Here is a 17,136-nt window from a genome sequence, read left to right as displayed (position 1 = left end):
ACAACATCCACCAGGATAAGCCAATTACTTGTCTTGTAACTCACCCACAATGCTTGAAAATTCATGCCCTTAAAGATGATTTCAACAAGCATCATTTACAAAATATACTGCACTTGTGTAATGCCCTGGTTAAGATTTTTCTGCTATGCAGTAGGTATTTCAGTTTAGCAGTTCCGTAAGAGCAGTCAGTTCTGCTTTTAGCATGTTTGGGTGTGAGCTGAAGATAAAGGCCTATGTTGTTCAACTTGGGAATGTTGTATCAGCCAATCAGGATGATTCAGTTGGGAGAAAAGTTCCAGAGAACGCTGGGAAGAGCTGTTTTAGTGACGGACTCTAGGGCGGGTCGAGGTCTTTTTGGTGGGAGCTGGGAAAAGACAGGAGGGAAGATGGCTGAGGATGCAATCCCTGCTTTGTGCTTTGTGCAAATGAATGGCTTTAAAGAGGAAGGACCAATACTCCAGTGGGGGAGCCTGTATGTTCAAGATGGATTTCGAGCGACATTGAGAAGGTGATGCATGCTTTCACGCAGACTGTGGGTCCTGCAGGTGAGTTAAAGACAACTTCAAGATGAGCTGCACATTTGGACTGGTTTAACTGTAATAGGCCATTTTAATTTTTTTCCCCCACTAACTGTTCAATAAAGCTGAAATTTGTGAATATACTTCCTTTATAATTGTATGTGGTATGTTATTTCTTGCTGGAGGCTAATTGCTTGGGGACCAATAAAGCTGAAATTTGTGAATATACTTTCTTTATAATTGTATGCGGTGTGCGGTATGTTATTTCTTGCTGAAGGCTAATTGCATGGGGACAGTACTTATACAGTATTTGCACAGATCAGGGTTCGAGTGGTTGAGACATCCTAATTTCCCAAGTCATACCGACCTTAGTAGTACGGAGCTTGAGTAAGGTGGTTTTCTCCCACTGAGTCCAGTGGTTCTTAGTGAGGGGCTAATGAGCTGTGTCTCTAGAGATACCCTTTGACTTGGAAATGTATTGCATTTACATCTTTGCCATTGAATATGTTAGATCAAAATTCTGGAACTCCCTATCCAACACAACTCAGGAAATACTTTACCAGAAGAACTGCAATGATGCAAAAGCTTTCTCATAAACAATTACAATTGGACAATCACAGTTTACCTTGCAGGTGATGCCCACATCCAGGTATTCCGTTGTGTTTGCTGCCCTTGTCCTCGCAGAATAGTGAAGATATTCGTACAAGAGGTTGAAGAAGATTCTTGATAATTTGTTACAGTAGTGGAAACACAGTGACACAGGTACTGGATGGGTTAATATCGCGTGGGCTACTTCTACTGGGTGGTGTTGTGGTTTGGATTTGCATTTATCTAAAGAAGAGAAGAGTAGTGTATCAAACTCCAGTATAGTGCAATAAAAGGTTAAGCAAGACATCTGCTAACAGTGTGAAATATTTTAAGCACCCTGAAAATAATATATAAAATCTTCTACAACAAGGCTGAGTCCAGCCACATCCCACTGAATCAGACTCACTGAATATCACTGGCATATGTAATGAAATTTGTTGATTTGTGGCTGCAGTACATCGCACTACATAATAATTTTTTAAAACTATAAATTGCAATGAGAAATATACATATAAAATTAAATTAAGTAGTTCAATACTCCAAGTGAGACCTCACCAATGTTTTATAAATCCTGGAAAAAAATGAAGACCATATTAACAGACAGAAAGATGAGCACGTACACTAAAAACAGAATACTGCAGTGCTACATTTATTCTATCCTGCCTTATGGAAGTGAATGCTGGACAATTTCCCCAGCAATGGAAAAAAGACTAGAAGCAGCTGAATTATGGTTCTACAGGAGAATGTTAAAAATATCATGGACAACACACACATCAAATGAAGAAGTTCTCAGAAGAGCCCAAGCAGTTCGATCACTCATACCAACAATAAGAGAAAGACAACTCAGATTCCTCGGACACATCATGCGGAAGGATGAATTAGAAAAACTCATACTCTCTGGAAAGATTGAGGGGAGCAAACCTAGAGGAAGACATCGGCTTATGTACAGCAATAGTATAGCTAGCTGGCTACACATCGAGGAAATGGAAGTCATCCAAGAAACGAAGGATAGATCTATATGGAAAACCATGGTCACCAAAGTCCGCATCAGATATAGTACCTAGACAGACAGAGAGTTCAAAACGGGAGTAAAGAAAAAAGTGAGGTAGTATCTATGGGTTCATTGTCCATTCAGAAATCTAACGGCAGAGAGGAAAAAGCTATTTCTGAAATGCTGAGTGTGTGCCTTCGGGCTCCTATAACTCCTCCTTGATGGTAGCAGTGAGAAGAGAGCATGTCCTCGGTGATTGTGGTCTGTAATAATGGATGCTGCCTTTTGGGGCATTGCCTTTTGAAGGTGCTCTTGATGCTGAGGAGGCTAGTGCCCATGATCGAGTTGGTTGAGTTTACAACTTTCTGCATCTTTTTTTGATCCTGTGCAATGTTTTCCCCATGCCAGATAGTAATGCAACCAATTAGAATGCTCTCCACTGTTCATTTGTAGAAATCTGTGGGAGTCTTTGGCGACATACAACATTTCCTCAAACTCCTAATGAAATATAGCCACTGTCGTGCCTTCTTTGTAATTGCATCAATATGTTGGGCCCGGATAGATATAAGATCATAAGAACTTAAGATATAGGAGAAGAATTAGACAATTTGAATGATTGAGTCTGCTCCACCATTTCATCATGGCTGATCCATTACTCCTCTCAGCCCCAATCTCCTGCCTTCTCCCCGTATCCCTTCTTGCCTTCACCAATCAAGAATCTATCAACCTTTTCCTTAAATATTCATAAAGATATAGCCTCCCCAGCTGCCTGAGGCAACAAATTCCAAAGATTCATCACTCTTTGGCTAAAAGGATTCCTCCTCATCACTGTCCTCAATTCTGAGGCTGTGTCCTCCAGTCTTAGACTCTTCCACCAGAGCAATCATCCTTTCCACATCCACTCTATCAAGGCCTTCCACCATTCGACAGGTTTCAATTAGGCCACCTCTCATTCTTCTGAATTCCAGTGAATAAAGGCTTGGGGCCAACCAACGCTCTTCATATAACAAGTCATTCAATCCTGGAATCATTTTTGTGAACCTCTTTTGAGCCCTCTGCAGTTTCAGCGCATCCTTTCTGAGATAAGAGGCCACAAACTGCACACAATACTCCAAGTGAGACCTCACCAATGTTTTATAACTCCTCAAAATTACATCTTTGCTTTTATATTCTAGTCCTCTTGAAATGAAGGCTAACATCATATTTGCCTTCCTCACCACTGACTCAACCTGCAAATTAATCTTTAAAGAGCCCTGCACAAGGATTCCCAAGTCCCTTTGTGCCTTGGATTTTTGTCTTTCTCCCCTTTTTGAAAATAGTCTACCCTTTTATTTCTTCTACCAAAGTACATTACCATATATTTTTGACATTATATTCCATCTGCCACTTCTTTGGCCATTCTCCTATACTGTCTAAGTACTTCTGCTGCCTCTCTACTTCCTTAAAACCACCTACCCCTCTACCCACCTTTGTATCATCTGCAAACTTTGCAACAAAGTGATCAATTTCTTCATCAAAGTCATTGACATATAATGCAAAAAGAAGTGGTCCAAACACAGACCCTTGTGGAGCACCACTAGTCACTGGCAGCCAACCAGAAAAGGCTCCCTTTATTTCCGCTCTTTGTCTCCTGCCAATCAGCCACTGATTTATCAATGCTAGTATTTTTCCTGTAATACCTTGGGCTCTTAACTTGTTAAGCAGCTTCATGTGTGGCACTTTGGAAAAGGCCTTCTGAAAATCCAACATCACAACATCAACCGATTCTCCTTTGGTTATCCTGCTTGTTATTTCTTCAAAGAATTCCAACAGATTTGTCAGGCAAGATTTTCCCTTCAGAAAACTATGCCAACTATGGCCTATTTTATAATGTGCCTCCAAGTGCCTCCACTTTGGAAAAGGCCTTCTGAAAATCCAACATCACAACATCAACCGATTCTCCTTTGGTTATCCTGCTTGTTATTTCTTCAAAGAATTCCAACAGATTTGTCAGGCAAGATTTTCCCTTCAGAAAACTATGCCAACTATGGCCTATTTTATAATGTGCCTCCAAGTGCCTCCACTTTGGAAAAGGCCTTCTGAAAATCCAACATCACAACATCAACCGATTCTCCTTTGGTTATCCTGCTTGTTATTTCTTCAAAGAATTCCAACAGATTTGTCAGGCAAGATTTTCCCTTCAGAAAACTATGCCAACTATGGCCTATTTTATAATGTGCCTCCAAGTGCCCTGAAACCACATCCTTAACAATCAATTACAGCATTTTCCCAACCACTGAGGTCAGACTAACTGGCCTATAATTTACTTTCTTCTGCCTCTCTCCTTTCTTGGAGTGACATTTGCAATTTTCCAGTCTTCCAGAAGCATCTCATAATCTACTGATTCTTGAAAGATCATACTGATGCTTCCACAATCTCTTCAGCCACCTCTTTCAGAACACCATTGCAACATCATCTGCTCCTGGTGATTCATCTACTTTCAGACCTTGCAGTTTCCCAAGAACTTTCTCCCTAGTAATGCAACTTCACACACTTCTGACCCTTTATACTCTGGAACTTCCACCATACTGCTAGTGTCTTCCACAGTGAACAATGATGCAAATACTTATGAGTTCCTTGTCCCCTATTACTATCTCTCCAGCATTGTTTTCCAGTGGTCCAATATCCACTCTCAACTCTCTTTTGCACTTTATGTATCTGAAGAAATCTTTGGTATCCTCTTTAATATTTTTGTCCAGGTCACTTTCATATTCCACCTTTTCCTTCTTAATTACTTTTTAATTGTCATTTGTTAGTTTTGAAAAGCTTCACAATACTCTAACTTCCCACTAATCTTTGATCTATTATATGCCCTCTCTTTGGCTTTATGTTGCCTTTGACTTCTCCTGTTAGCCACAGTTGTGTTATCTTGCCTTTAGAATACATCTTCCTTTGTGGGATGTATATATGCTGTGCCTTCTGAATTGCTTCCAGAAAAATTTCAGCTATTGCTGTTCTGCCATCATCCCTGCCAGTGTTCTTTTCCAATCAATATTGGCCTGCTCCTCTCTCACGTCTCCGTAATTCCCTTTACTCCACTGTAATATTGATATGTCCAACTTTAGCTTCTCCTTCTCATATTTCAGGGTGAATTCGATTATATTATGATCACTTTACCTTAAGGGTTCTTCTACCTTAAATTTTCTTATCAATTCCGGTCATTGCACAACACCCAATCGAGAATAGTTGGTCCCCCTAGTGGGCTCAACCATGAGCCACTCTAAAAAGCCATCTTGTCACTTTAGAAACTCCTCCTCTTGAGATCCAGCACCAACTTGATTTTCCCAAGTCTTCCTGCAAATCTTCCCAAAGCAGGATGGCAGGAGGAGAAGATGGCAGCGCGCCTGTGCGTGCGCAGCCTTCTGGTGAAAAATGATATCATATCTATTAAATAGGGGCTGTGGACAATTCTGATTTGATGGAGAATGGACGTGAAAGCACAGAGGAACATCTGGAGAAATTTCTGAAGCACCCGTTCGCTGCTGTCGTTACTGTGTAGTCGGAAATCTTTCGGAGGGTAAGCCTCAAAATCCCCGGCCTTGCCTGTTTTTGGTGACTGAGAAGGAGGTCGAATCATTTGGACAGAGATGGCGCTCAGTACTCAGTGTCGGAGAGCTGATCAGAGCTCGAAGTTTTCAGATGACTCAGAGTCGGATTGTGGTCGGCATGGCAGGGAGAGTTTTTCTTCCCTCTCCTGTCTGCGTGAGATGTGGGACATTTGAGAAACTTTGAACTTTACTGTGCTTATGGACTTCTTCATCAAGTTATGGTATTGTTGCACTGTTTGTAACTATATGTTATAATTATGTGGTTGTCAGTTTTTTCAGTCTTGGTCTGTCCTGCGTTTTGTGATATCACACCGGAGGAAATAATGTATCATTTCTTAATGCATGCATTACTAAATGACAATAAAAGAGGACTAAGTATCTTCATAATCTAATCTAATCATATTGAAATCCCCCATGACTGTTGTAACATCGCTCTTTTGTTATGCCTTTTCTATCTCCCATTGTAATTTGTAGACCGCATCCTTACTATTGTTTGGGGCCCGTATGTAACTCCCATCATGGTCTCTTTACCCTTGCAGTTCCTTAGCTCTACCCACAATGATTCAGCACCTTCCAACTCTATGTCACCTCTTTCTAATGATATTATTTTATTTATACCAGCAGAACCACACCAACCCCTCTGCCTACCTGCCTGTTCTTTTGATACAATGTATTCTTAGACATTAAGCTCTCTGTTATAGTCTTCTTTCAACCATGATTCAGTGATGCCCACATCGTACATGCCAATCTATAACTGTGCTATAAGTTCATCTACTGTATTCCATATACTGCGCGCATTCAGATATACCAACTTCAGTCCTGCGTTCAACCTTTTTGATTTTGTCTGCTTTTACATTGCAACTCATCCTGTTGACTGCAATTTTTCCCTGTCATCAGCTTCTCCTTGTTAGGAGTCTCATTACAGATTGCCTTTGTTTGTAAACTAACTACCTCATCCTCAGCACTATTACTCTGGTTCCCATCTCATTGCAAGATTAGGTTATCTTCAAAGATATTGACACCCAGGATCTTGAAACTGTTCACCCTTTCTGCAGATGATTTCTTGATGAGGACTAGTATGTGCTCCCTCGACTTCCCCTTCCGAAGTCCACAATCAATCCTGATGAAGGGTCTCGGCCCGAAACGTCGACTGTACCTCTTCCCAGAGATGCTGCCTGGCCTGCTGCATTCACCAGCAACTTTAATGTGTGTTGCTTGAATTTCCAGCATCTGCAGAATTCCTCGCGTTTGCATTCCACAATCAATTCCTTGGTTTTACTGATATTGGGTGCAAGGTTGTCGTTGCAACCCCACTCAACTAGCTGATCTATCATGCTCTAATAACTTCTCGTCACCATCTGAAATTCTACCAGCGATAGTTGTGTCTTCAGCAAGTTTATAGATGCAGTTTGAGCTGTGCCTAAGCACACAGTTATAAGTGTTGAAAAGAGTAGAGCAGTGGGCTAAGTACACATCCTTTCGGTACACTAGTGTTGATTGTCAGTGAGGAGGAGATGTCACTTTTGATCCCAATTGATTGTGATCTCCCAATGAGGAAATCAAAGATTCATTTGCAGAGGGAGGTACAGAGGCCAGGTTTTGGAGCTTGTTGATTAGAACTGAGGGTATGATTATGTTGAATGCTTAGTTGTGATCAATAAGCAACAGCCTTATGTAGGTAGTGCTATTGTCTAGGTGATCCAAGGCCAAGTGGAGAGCCAGTGAGGTTGCATCCACTATAGACTTATTGTGGCAATAAGCAAATTCCAATGGGTCCAGGTCCTTGCTTGGGCAGGAATTGATTCAGGCCATGACCAGACTCTCAATGTGTTTCATCATAGTAAATGTGAGTGTAACTGGATGGTAGTCATTGAGGCAACTCACCCTGCTCTTCTTGGGCACTGGTGTGATTGTCGTCCTCTTGAAGCAGGCAGAAACCTCCAACTGTATCAATGAGAAATTGAAGTTGTCCTTGAAAACTCCCACCGGTGGGGTGGCACAGGTTTTCAATGCCCTAACAGATACAGCATCAGGGCCTGACCCCATGCGGGGGTTCACCCTCCTCAAAGATGTTCTGACGTTGGCCTCCAGGACAGAGCACACAGGGTCACCAGATACTGAAGGGATTTGCATAGGTGTAGCTTTATTCTCCCTTTCAAAGCATGCATAAAAGGTGTTGAACTCATCTGGAAGTGAAGTACTATATAGACAATCACGAAATTAGGTTTTGTTTTGTAGGAAGTAATAGCCTGCAAACCCTGCCAGAGCTGATGTGTGCCTGATTCCATCTGTAACTTCAATTGGAATTATTTCCTGTCTTTAAAATAGCCTTCCATTGGCTGTACCTGTATTTCTTGCATAATTTTGGATAACCAGTCATGAATGGCACAGATCTAGCCCTCAGCAGACTACGAATCTCCTGGCTCATCCATGGCTTTTGGTTTTGTTATGTCTGGCATTTTCTTGAAGGCACACATCCATGCATTCAGGTCTTGATGAAGTCGGTGACAACTGTGGGATATTAATTCAGATTCAAAGGTGAGTCCCTGAATATTGTCCAGTCCACCAAATCAAAGCAGTCCTGTAAGCGCTCCTCCGCCTCCCTTGACCATACCATCTCAGTGCTCACCATTGGCTGTGTGGTCCTTAGTTGCTCCCTATATGCCAGGAATAGAAGCACAGTCAGGTGATTGGACTTTCCAAAGTGTAGACATGGGATGGCATTTCTACACTTTTGATGGTGGTATAACAGTGGTTAAATATGTTGGCTCCTTTGGTTCCTCAGGTGATATGTTGGTGGTACCTGTTCAGAGACTTCTTCAGACTGGACTGGTTCCCCACAATGACAGGGGCATTTCAATATTACTTACCAGTGTGAAACAGCTGCATCAACATCCTGGGGGTCGTCACTGATCTAATTTCTAGCAGATCAGCCATGTAATGTTGGAGCTGGCTTGGGACTATGTATTGATCAGTAAATTATTTTATATCATGTGACTTGGTGAAGCATTTCCCTCATCAACAAAGCACGAGCACTGGCATATGATAGGCTACTCTTCACTTGGCAAGGTCACAGTACAACTCAGCAATCTTAACACCATCCTGGAAAAACTGCCCGTCACACCCTTCCAACAGGTCTAGCACTAGTCTGAGAAAGAAAGAACGCTCTGGCTCATAGCTTGTGGAAAATGTTTAGAATATCAGCAAGCAAGCAAGTTCATTTGTAGAGCACTTTTCAAACACAAGGCAGTTCACAGTGCTTTACATAGAACAAGATACAACAATCACACATCAAGTTTCAGACAATATATAAGAGAATAAAATCACACAAACAATAGATATAATAAATAGAAGTTACAGTGCAGGAGATTCTAATTAAAAGCTACAGCAAAATAAAAGTTTTAAGCCTCACTTTAAAGGACCTTAAAGTTGGGGCAGACTTCAGATCCTCTGGAAGGTTAATCCAGATATGTGGAGCATGGTAACTGAAAGCTGCTTCACCGTGTTTAGTTTTGACTCTGGGGATGGTAAACAGATCTGTCTCAGATGACCTGAGAGTTCATAATGCAGCAAGAGATTGGCGAAGTACTTTGGCCCTAGACCAATCTGTGCTTTATAAACCAGTAGCAGTATTTTAAAGCCAGTCCTCTGATGGACAGGAAGCCATTGTAGCGATCTGAGAACTGGAGTGATATGTTCTACTTTTTGGTCTTAGTGAGGACTCCAGCAACAGTGTTCTGAATGAGCTGCTGCTGTCTGAGAGAATTTTTACAGGGACCTATGAAAATGCCATTACAGTAGTCAAGCCCACTAAAAATAAATGCATAGAAGAATTTTTATAGATCTTGCTGAGACATAAGCCCTATAAATCTTGCTATATTTTTAAGACGGTAGTAGGCTGACTTGTAATTGTCTTAATGTGGCAGATAAAATTTAGGAGTATTTATTACTCACAATTGTGATGCATTTGTGTGCCGCGACACTTTGTGACATCAGGCTCTCTGACAAAGGGAACACCAGTATCAATCTGTATAAGAAAATGAAAGGATATTCTCAACAATATTTCATACCAACAACTTTTAAAAGATGAGAAGGTTGGTCTATCATTAGCAGTTAAGGGAATTAGATACATATATTTTGGAAACACAAACACGAGGAAATCTGCAGATGCTGGAAATTCAAGCAACGCACATCGAAGTTGCTGGTGAACACAGCAGGTCAGGCAGCATCTCTAGGAAGAGGTACAGTCGACGTTTCAGGCCAAGACCCTTCGACCGTACCTCTTCCTAGAGATGCTGCCTGGCCTGCTGCGTTCACCAGCAACTTTGATGTGTGTTGCATATATATTTTGGATCTGGAGTGATGATGCTATTGAGTCAAATGAGAACCTGAAGGCACATGACTGAATGACACTGAGATGCTGCCACCCGTGGAAGAATCTCAAATGGAGGGAGACAGTACAGATTAAGGGATGGTCATTTAAATCAAATAATGATGAATTTCTAGAATTTTCTACCCGGGATATTGTAGAGGACACATCATTGAGGATACTTAAAGAGGACATTGATACAATTTTGAAAGATTGGGGAAGTAAAGGGCAATGGGGAACTGACAGAGAAGAGGAGATGAAACCTGGGGTATTACAGTCATAATCATGCTGAATAGAAGGGAGGGGTCAAAGGTCTGAGTTCTGCTTCTATCTTTTCTATGTTCTTATTTTCTTTATTATGCAAGGACCAGGGCTACAAGTCAATGGAAATATCACTATCTGCAATTTCCCATCTAGTCTCATATCATAGAGCACTAGAAATATTCTACAATTTTTTTTTATCATCAATTGATTAAAATCTTGGAACTCTTCACCTTACAGCATTGTGGAGACACCCACCACAGAAAGTCTGCAGAAGTTCATGAAGGCAACTCATTAGCACTTTCTAAAGAAAATTTGGTCTGGGTAATTCCACACATATAATGTGAATAAGTAAGATAATTACACCATGGCAAGGATTTTCTTCTGATCCATGGGCTTCACGCAAATTTCACTAATATTGCTCTGTGAAAGTAAGTCCAGGCATTCTGTGTCCTTATGGAAGTAATTCATACAGAATTATTAAACCTGGGAAAATTTCTGGAGTATTACTCACAAAACTGAATATTATAATGCATTTTTGTGCCATTACACTGAATGTCGTCAGGATTCCTGACAACTCAGGAACATCAGAATCAATCATCATTATGTCCTATTCTAATATCTACAACACATGCCCTTCAGGCATTCAGGATGATTTGCCAAAGAATGATCAAAGCTAGATAGCTTTCTCTTCTCATTTTGGAGTGATTAAACCAATTGTGTGCTCCCTATGACAAAACTAACTGACATCAGTTAACTCAATGACGTGCAGAGATTAAATCTGAGGGTTCTTTTGTCTGTGTGTTCCCAGTGTCATTGCTCAGAGAGACATCAAAATCCAGCTTTGTTTAACTGTCGGTTAAATTAATTCCAGTCAGGTTCATTGATATCACACCGAGAAGAACAATATTTCTTTTATTGCTCTTCATCCATATGACTGAACAAAGTCATCAATAATCACTAAAATATTTACACTTAGTGGTCACTTTATTAGGTACTGATGTACATGCTAATGCAAATATCTAATCAGCCATTCATGTGTCAGCAACTCAATGCATAAATGCATGCAGACACGGTCAAGAGGTTCAGTTGTTGCTCAGACCAAGTACCAGAATCAGGAAGCAATATGATCTTAGTGACTTTGACTGTGGAATGATTGTTGGTGGCATATAGGGTGTTTTGGATATCTCAGAGACTGTTGATCTCCTGGGACCACGACAGTCTCTGAAGTTTACTCAGAATGGTGTGGAAAGCAACAAAAACCATCCAGTGAGTGGTAGTTCAGTGGTCAAAAGTGCCTTGTTAGTGAGAGAGGTCAGAGGAGAATGACCAGACTGGTTCAAGCTGACTGGAAGGTGACAGTAACTCAAATGCGTTATGACAGTGGAGTGCAGAAGGACATCTCCGAACACACAACACGTGGAAGCTTGAAGTGGATGGGGTACAGCAGCAGAAGACCAGGAACGTATATTCTGTGGTCACTGAGTGTATGAGGAAATAATATTTGCATATTGAGCAAAGGGTGGTAACAATACTTGATACATATTGGATAAAAAAATAACGCAGAAAGAGAAAATGATCTTAATACGTCGAGTAGTCTGGTCTAGCTATAAGCTAACTAGTTTAGCTCTGCCATTGCTCAATACCTATACCTTAGGAAACTATCATAAACTCAACTTCGGGAAATAGTAAAATATAACCAGGCGTTTGTCACTTTGCGTGAAGTTAATAAACGTTTCTAAATGGATATGTTCCAATTCAGTTCAGAATTGTAGTGATTCAGCTCTGTAGGGCTCCCCCGAAAATAAAAGGTGTGTTTAACCCTGAGCGTGGCGGTTAGGTGTTTGGCTGATTTCGTGTCGGTTATTCATTTAGCCGTCAGCCCGAAAATACAATGCAACAAACGAGGAAAGGAGAGAGGGGGCAAGACAAGCAAAGGGCAATGATGAAAAAATGCAGATGCTGACCAGAAAATAAAAGGGGAAGTTCCAACTGCCGAGAGAAAATGCCAGAAAAAGAGATCAAATAATAATAGAAAAAAATAACGAGGGAGCGGGATATGGGTCGTCAGCTGCTAAAAACTAACAAACTCCAAACGGCGACACATCATACTTAGCCATTGGAAAATCAGACGGAGTTCTGACTGGGAAAGTAGTCAGAATCTCTTGTCATTTCGACAGCGGCCAATGCTTGTGAGAATTCAGTGAGCGAGTGGGGGTAACATTTTGACCTTCCACAAACTGCGACCTGGATCAGTTCATCGACAGGGGTGACCAAAATGCAAAACAATTCTATATGCGAAAGTATGAAAATTGAAAACAAAGATGATGATATGTCCAATTATTTCTCAGGAGAGAGGGAACGTTGTGGAAGCAATTGGGAATAAAAAGGAAGAGTGTAAGGTCTAGGTTTATCCTGAAACGAGATCACTTTGATTTAATCATATCCATATAGTATATATTCCTCATATATTAACAGCACAAAGTTTTTCATAAGGTTCTATATTATTTTTCGTCTTGCAAACACAATTTGAATGGTTTCTACACCATTTAGACCATCGATTCAGCATTTTATTGCTTTTATGCAATTCCTATATCCAGGCAGGAAGAGAGAAGTGCGTAACTTTGTTAGTAGCCTGGCAACGGGCTACAGTGATTTTAAAACTGAGAGATGATACAGCATGAAATGTGACATAAGCACTTCCTCACTTTGCAATAGGTTGGGTTAATAAGATATCCCAATAAGAATCAGACTTTATAAGAAACCGGCGGTATGTCCCCATTTATGTATTTTAAGTTCTTTTTTCCTCGCTGTATATTTGAATAAATCAGAAATTAACTACTCATTTGTTCAAATGTAGGAGGAACAGTAATAAGGAGAGAGTTATTGACTTTAGTTATTCATGTGCTCACAGAATGTTGTGATTTTTGTCCATACACAATTTACAGTTGAAGCTTCCTTGAATCCTCCGGAGTCAGACGATGAAGAAGAGGTTGCAGTCACAGTACTGTATCATCTTCCAGCAGCGTAACCTTTCCATCAAAAACGGCAAACACTATTACATTAAAAGTAGTTTTTCTGTGTCCAGTGCACATAGAGTGCTTATAATGGACCCACCCACTAATATTAATATATTGCAATATATACAATGCTAATTCGATAGGCAGCTGTCCTGTGACCGTGTTCCATCTATCACGGCCCTGATTTGTTTCAACTTCCGCTAATCTATATCATGTTTGAAGTAGATTGTATGAAATGGCATTCATTTCTATGTTGTCCAGCTGGTGCTGAAATGAAATCTCTTCGGTTCACAGGGGTTTGATGACTTACTAAGGAAGACAAACGCCGGAGCAGGGCATTGTCAGGGTTATTATCTGTAACTGAAACGTATTGAAAAAGACAAAAATAATTTTTAAAAGAATCAGAGGCAGCAGTGAAACTCGGTACCCACGAGATGTCTCCATTTAAAGGACAAGACCGATGATTCACTTTTAAATACATGAACTGGTTAATGTTTGAAGAACAGAAAGATGTCTGATCTGTGGTGATCTGTCCATGGGTGACGAGGATGTGTCTGGCGCCTTTGTTTCCCTGTGTACATTTCACTCAATCTCTAGTAATGCCCATGCCGGCCGCGGTACTTCCATGGAGGGAATGGGTCACTCGGTGTGAACAGTTTTTAAAAAGAGCACAGCCGGCACCACCGAGTCTTCAGAAACGATGAAAGCAAATCATGTTTTTAAAACTGAGATTTCGCTAGTAACTTTGATCTTCTCCAGTTGCTCAGCAACAACAACGCCTAGCTACATCTTTTCGATTTGAAATCTTCCCACTTCCTCCTGATCTTTAAACATGTCAGCGCATTAAAATGAAGGGAGAGTGCGGGGCGGCGTCCGTTGAACAAGAGGGCGTCATTGTCAAGTACCTTTTGTTCAGCCTGTTGGTTTTATTGTTACTCAGAGTTCCGTACCTACACTAAATGCACAGCCTTTCTAATCCACTTCCAAAATACTCATTTTTAAAGACTTCCGTTTGTTAAATCGCACTGGATTTGAACCGATTCCCTAGACAATTGTTCGCTTAATAAGTCCGAGTGGCAGAGCAATGCGTGCATTAAACTAAATCAGACCTTTTATTATGGGTCATCTCCCCCGCCTCCTACACTGACATTAAACCAGTCGAAGATATCACTCCGAACAAAACTGAGTAAATTATTTACAAGCGAAATGATACCACTCTCGAGACTCCACTGTAAGTCTCTAACTCTCCTTGGTAGGTTAGTGGCAGAAGATAATGTTCTTCTCAAGAGTTTACTTGAAGCAGTCCATTTCAGACTCCTAATTCCTTGCACTGTAATGAATTCTCCTCCAAATCGGAAGAAGTAACCCTTCAGTGGGAACTCCTGACGTGATATTATGGTGTGCTGGACTGGTCACTTTCGTGATTTAGTCACAAACTAAGGGAATTCTGCGTCTTAAAATATGGGCTTGACATATAGTTTAAAACACACGCCTACACACAGATTACACAAGGGTTTGGATACGCGCCGCATTGACCCGTGAGTAGACGCGAAGCCGATGAATTCCAGCTTCTGTATTTGAGGAGTATTCCATTAACTTTAACGCGCATTGAACGCCTGGCGCGGCGGAGATGCGCGCAATATAAATGCACGACTTCACTTAGAGTGAAATCTAATCGGGTGCAAAAATCTTTATCTCCGTTGATCCGACGGGGAAAGTAAGTGCAATTGCAACAGGTGGAAACTAAACAGGGCAGCAAGGACGTTATTGGGGCACACGCTTACAATTGGCGATAATGGCTAGGAATAAAATCCATGGGTGTGTAGTTAGTAACAAAAGATTGAAAATTATCGGTTCAGTTTGTTCAGCTCACATTTCCAAAATCTCCCTTACTGTGGCCTTGAGTTATCATAAATACAATATAAGCACTGCGGTAGAGAAATGCGCATACTTGATATTTTTTATTGCAAAATGACTGAAGTTGATTTTATAAGCATTTGCCAACTGTTACAGTGCAACTCTTCCCGCGGAAAATCTAGTAATGGTTTAATATTTCAATCCTACACATTAAACGACTGAGAAAATAAATCATATGGGTCCTTACGAGCTTCCAAGCGAGCAATCCCATTGATGAAAAACAGAAAATGCTGTAAACTTCCACCGGAGAGAAGCATCTGTGAAAGGGGGACAGAGTTAATCTTTCTGTCATAAACGAGTCTTCGAGGCGAAATGTCAACTCTTTTTCTCCTTCCACAAATCTGCTTCAACTGCCGAGTGTTTGCAGCATTTTCTGTTTTTATTTCAGATTTCCGACATCTGCAGTGTTTTTTTATATCTTCACTGGAGCAAAGACACCAGTCGCACCCCAGTTCCCCTATTCCCAATACCTCGAAAATGTGTCCTTTTTCAGGTTCCTCCTTGAGTTTGTTTTGCCATTACCTCATGCAAATCTGCGCGTCTTTGGAATGGGAGAGTAAACCGGAACAGCGCGGGGGAAATCCTAGTAGTTACGAGATATATGGACAGCCGCTATGGTACCCGATTTTTGGGATAAGTACTCATGACATTTTTTCCCCCCTGATGCCTGCTATCTTTACCGGCTTCTCTGTATTTACATTTTCCATTGATATTTTACCATGTTGCTAGAAATAGCGATCTCAACAATTCCTCCTCCTTCCCCTCCCCCCCTCCCCGTTCTACCTTGCCGAAAACACGGTCATCATTTAGAATGCTTAGTAGCTAAGATATACACTCACTCGTCAAGTTGCAAGGAATAGAATTGCTCGCTCCAACAGCTGCAGGAGATGAGTGACTCCTTGCCAAACCTAACCGTGACTAGCTGCGATCTAGTATTTGTCAACTGCTATCGCAGAGGCGATCGGCTGAAGAATTGGGTCCAATAAGCTTTTGCAGTGAGATGGCAAGAAGGTTCTGTGCGGTTTGATCCCCTTTGCCCACGAGTTACTTGGCTTATTTAATATGCAAGGAAGAAAAAGGGACATGACTTGCAATATAAATACGTTAACCAGAGTGTATCACTGGTTAATACGTGATCGCCACGTACCCTGCAATCTGATGTTTGCTTTCATTCTCCCAAAATTGCCAATGGGTTTTGAAAACGTTCTTTGAGCTTCACGCTAATGTGGATGTGTGCATTGGGAAATTTCTGAAACCCCCACTGCCCCAATTCTCAAGTAGAGTTCGCTCACCCATCTCCTCAGGTTGATAACGAATCCACTTTCTCAGACTTATGGCGAGAAGCCAAAATTCAAGCCCATGAATGAAGTTGATAGACAGCTTTAATTATTTGCTTCAGTTTCTAATAGTTCAACATCAATTCCAAATCCCTGTAATAAAGTTTTGCTTTGGGGATTGGATACTGTCAGATGAGAACGTGGCCTCTTTACAAAGTGTTCCATTAGCCCCGACCAGTTCCTCACCAGACAGAGACTTCATTAGATAAGAGCTTGATCGACCAAGGATCGATTTAAGCTTGTTTAGTTATTGATTAGATGCAAACAGGCGCTTAAACTCAACGCCAGCTCCAGAAGTACCCATTCTGAATAACCGGCTGTGCCAGCCTCCACATATATCTCCGCATGTGGCAGATATACTGGGGGGACGGCATTCCAGATGCGTTCAGCAGTTGTTTTTTTTCCTCTCTCTCTCGCTCCCTGAATCTTCCCCTCTGTTTTTGGAAATGATCTTTAAGTAGAAGGCAGGGTCTGATGCAGTGACGTTGGTTGATTGGGGGGAGTAGTGCGTGGGTTGGACTGCTGGGGTGGTGGTGGTGGAGGAGGCG

The sequence above is a fragment of the Mobula birostris genome, chromosome 24, assembly GCF_030028105.1.
Source record: "Mobula birostris isolate sMobBir1 chromosome 24, sMobBir1.hap1, whole genome shotgun sequence".
NCBI classification, from domain to species: Eukaryota; Metazoa; Chordata; class Chondrichthyes; order Myliobatiformes; family Myliobatidae; genus Mobula; species Mobula birostris.
Note: the sequence above shows the minus strand (reverse complement) of the source record.